We start from the raw sequence: 4,607 nt of genomic DNA, 5'->3' as shown, positions 1-4,607 counted from the left end.
GCCACTCTCTGGCATAAAATACGGCATAAGGCCGTTTTATTTTTGTGTTTTTTTTGTTGTTGTTTTTTTACAGCGTCCTGAATTATTAAATGGCATTCTTTTTTTTTTCTTTTTTTTTTTTTTTTACACCATTTCATAACCAGACGTGTTACAAAAATCGAGCATGCGTTGGTGGTGATTTGTGTGTACTTGATACAGCTAAATATCCCAGGATGTATTTTGTCCAAAACTGAAATGGGCAATGGCGGAGGAGTGTGGCTAAAGACTTTTAAATATACTCTTTCTGGGTCACAAAATAATCTTTGAAGATATTTTCAGGTGAGACTGTAGCTGTGTAAGCTTCAAATATCTGCTCGATTTATCAAGATATCACATATTTGCAAGATCTGACGTTTTCGGAGAGGAGCAGACCGGGAGGTTGAGGCTCAGGTTAAACATGATATGTAAGTCTCCTAAATATCTTCTAAATCTGTTTGGTTTATTTCAGTCTTTTATTTGTTCCTGAGTAAATCAGTTTGGCTGAGATTAAAGTTAAGCTTCATACCATATTAATCGCAGTTAGATTAAGGGGATGGCAGTAAAAACTCCGGAGCTGTGACATCATCAAGTACGCTGGTGTTCCAATTGTACAAATCGCAACTCCATACTCGCATTCTCGCCAAGTCCGGACTCCCGTGTGGACTTACAAGGTCCAGACTAAGCGAGAATGTGAATACAGACTCGCACACTTGAGAACTGAGATAATGCTTCAGTGAAGGTGGTAGAGGAGGGAGGGGAGCCAGGACTGACTGTACTTCCTGTCTGCTGTTTTCAGCTTCACTCACAGACTCAATGGCTTCCAGATCAGAGGAGGATCTCTGCTGTCCGGTCTGTCAGGAGGTCTTCAGAGATCCTGTTGTTCTGTCATGTAGCCACAGCTTCTGTAAAGACTGTCTGAAGAGATGGTGGAGAAAGAGACCAACACACCAGTGTCCAGTTTGTAAGAGAAGATCTTCAATGGATGCACCACCTTTAAACTGGGCTTTAAAGAACCTGTGTGAGTCGTTCCTACAGGAGAGAGATCAGAGAGCTTCAGAGGCTCTCTGCAGTCTGCACTCTGAGAAACTCAAACTCTTCTGTCTGGACCATCAGCAGCCAGCGTGTGTCTCGTCTGCAGAGACTCAGAAAAACACACCAATCACAGATTCAGACCCATCGATGAAGCTGCACAACAACACAAGAAGGAACTTCAGGAAACTCTGGAGCCCTTAAAGAAGAAGTTAAAGGTTTGTGAAGAAGTTCAAGTGAAGTTTGATCAAACAGCAGAACACATTAAGGTCCAGGCCCGACACACAGAGAGGCAGATTAAGGAGCAGTTTAAGAAGCTTCACCAGTTTCTAGCAGAGGAAGAGGAGGCCAGGCTGGCTGCACTGAGGGAGGAAGAGGAGCAGAAGAGTGGGATGATGAAGGAGAAGATGGAGGCTCTGAGCAGAGAGATAGCAGCTCTTTCAGACACAGTCAGAGCCACAGAGGAGGAGCTGAGAGCTGAAGACGTCTCATTCCTGCACAACTACAAGGCTGCAGTGGAAAGAGTCCAGCGCTGCCCCCTGCTGGATGATCCACAGCTGCCCTCAGGAGCTGTGATAGACCAGGCCAAACACCTGGGCAACCTGACCTTCAACATCTGGAATAATAAGAAGGACATGGTCTTCTACACTCCTCTCATTCTGGACCCAAACACTGCAAGTCCAGAGCTCATCCTGTCTGAAGATCTGACCAGTGTGAGTTATGGAGGAGAGAGGCAGCAGCTTCCTGATAATCCAGAGCGGTTTGATTACTACTGCTCTGTCCTGGGCTCTGAGGGCTTTAACTCAGGGACTCACAGCTGGGATGTTGAAGTTGGAGACAGTATACGGTGGGGACTCGGTGTGTTAGCAGAGTCTGACCACAGGAAGGGTCCCATACGGTCTGGTTCATGGAGAATAGGATTTTATAATGGAAAATATTCAGCACGCTCTCTATCAGGTCCAGAAACTGCTCTCTCAGTACAGAAGAAGCTCCAGAGGATCAGAGTGAATCTGGACTGGAACAGAGGAAAGCTGTCGTTCTCTGATCCTGATACTAACACACACATACACACCTTCACACACACTTTCACTGAGAAGATGTTTCCATACATTAATACAAGGAATGAAGTGAAGGTGTGTCCGTTGAAGGTGTCAGTGTCCGTGCAGCAGATGAGTTGAGGATGATGATGTTTCTAATGTTGTTTCCTGTCAGTGAGTTGAAGCTGTTAAACTGCAGCTGTCCTCCTGCAGTTTGTCATAAATTTTCACAGGTTTAGTCTTTGTTTATGGAATTTCTGAGCACAACCAGCCTGAGGAGACTTAGTACATCTGCTAATTAACAATGAGTAAACTATTATCATGGTCTTTCCAACAGTAATTTAATTGATTTTACTTATTTTAAATATTCAGAAAATGTTAATCAATTGTAATTACTATACACTGTTATAAGAGATCTTATCGAGTATGTACTGATTGATCCAATATGATTAATGATAATTTTGTGTATGTATTCATCATGAACATTGAAAGATCTGGATGTGGCATTTTCAGTGGGAGAAAAATTTCATCACTCATACAAGTGACTTCTTCAGTCTCAGCTGACCTGCTGCGTCCAGATGAACTGAATCAACCTTTTGGATCTGCTTACATGGTTGATTGCGCATGCATGAACATTGCCATATAGGCAGTTGTTGCATGGCCTTGATCAAAATCAAAGTGAGAATTTTAAAGGCAACAAATGTATTTACTAACCATGGAAATGGTCCCACCCTGTATATGGTGTGGCTCATATTATAGTCAGCTATTTATAGTGATTGTTATACATACCTTTTCTGATATTTGTAACCCTTAAAATACCTACAAAACATAAGCCTAAACAGCTTAATCATCATTCATTATAGAGGACCAGAATTTTCACATGCACCAAATAAATCATTTTGTGCTTTAATAATGAATTGTGCAATAAAGTATGCATCAGTAAATTCACTTACAATTTTATTTTTGATTGTTTTACTTATTTAGACATTCAATCTATTCTCTTTCGCTTATCCTTGTGAGGTTTGGAGCCTATTCCAGCCATCTTAGGGCAAGAGGCAGGGTGCAACCTGGACAGGTCACCAGTCTGTCGTAGGGCTAACACGTAGAGACAAACAACCATTCTGTCACAAAACGGCTGTGTGTAGGCAGGAGAGGACCCAAATGTAAAAGTCACCAAGACGGAATGTGAACTCAAAAATGCAGCTTTATTTGCTAAAAACAAGGCAAAACGGTGCAAAACCAAAGTGGGAAAACTAATAATAAATCATAGATTAAAAACACAGGGAGAATCACACAGCTATCAGGGAGGACGCGAAACTGAACACAGGAAATACACACATGAGATGATCAGGAGAAGTGGCAACACATGGGGAAAAGCTGAAACAAATGAATACAACAACGTCACAAGGGAAACGTAAAACTAAACACAATAAACACAGGACCTCTTTCAAAATAAAACAGGAAACATGAAATGGACAAGGAAGACTTAACACAGGGATTGAAAACACAAGAGGAAACTAATAAACAAATTAACTTAGGAAACCCAATGAACTTAAACATAAACCATAAACGTCAAAATAAACTAAAACTCAAAATGCTGGGTCAAAAGACCCAGGATCGTGACACATTCGCACTCACACCTATGGGCAATTTAATTCAATTAAACTATTAATGCAAAACACATTCCAACAATTTCAGTCACCATTTTTGAATTCCAATGTAGAAAACAGGTTTTGGAAGTATGAAAGTAAATAGATGGAAAGGAATGAAAGTAAATAGATTTTAAAATCAAATTATAGGAGGAGTTTGGGAACATCTGGAGACACACACACACCTACATGAAAATTATAGTATGATGATGTTTAAAACTTGGTGGTTGCATGGGAATTTTGAGATTTTTGGTTTACAATGACAAATAAACAATTTATCAACATGTTGCTTTAACTGTTTATAACCCATAAAGTCATAAAAACACAAAATCTGAGACTTTTTTGTTGTTGTTGCCTGTCCCGTTTGGTTCTTTTGCCATCAGAATTATTGTCTAAAGGCAAAAAAACATTCCCAATGGATTTACTTTACCAAATGGGCCATCCCAGCTTTGCCGTATTGGTCTATTTGATTCATTTCTGCTTGGCCGTCACCTAAGGATTTACATCCCTGATAAGCAGAAGGAGTCTCACTATCTGTTCAATGTCTCCCATTACAATGGCCTCACTGTGTTAACATTCCACATGCATGCAAACTAGTGACAGGAGTGCTCTTACTATAGTAAAGTGAGAAAGTGTTATTAATATAACTAATGTGATATGATTAAATATGTGATTGATACGTGAGAAAAGAAATTTGCCTTCACAATGCACAGAGGTAAAAAATAAACATCCAAAATTCTCCAGAGAACAGGGAGTACATGACAGGAGGCTAACCTACAAAATGAAAAAGAGCATGGGAAATACCTTATAAGTGCACAAAAGGGAAATAGTGAAATCTTTCTGATTGGTTGCAAAATTATTTAACCCTTTCACA

The 4,607-nt window shown here is 40.2% G+C and overlaps 1 pseudogene across 1 annotated transcript; it reads left to right on the top strand.

The window, feature by feature from the left end:
• Positions 1-332: 332 nt before the first annotated feature.
• On the top strand, positions 333-3,032 carry LOC308405160 (nuclear factor 7, brain-like; annotated as a pseudogene). The gene is made up of 2 exons (XR_013974753.1): positions 333-443; positions 815-3,032. The product of XR_013974753.1 is annotated as a nuclear factor 7, brain-like (transcript).
• Positions 3,033-4,607: the final 1,575 nt, after the last annotated feature.

The sequence above is a fragment of the Rhamphochromis sp. 'chilingali' genome (genome assembly GCF_963969265.1).
Source record: "Rhamphochromis sp. 'chilingali' genome assembly, chromosome: 1".
Lineage (NCBI taxonomy): Eukaryota > Metazoa > Chordata > Actinopteri > Cichliformes > Cichlidae > Rhamphochromis > Rhamphochromis sp. 'chilingali'.
Note: the sequence above shows the minus strand (reverse complement) of the source record. Positions and strands in the feature narration are given on the sequence as shown.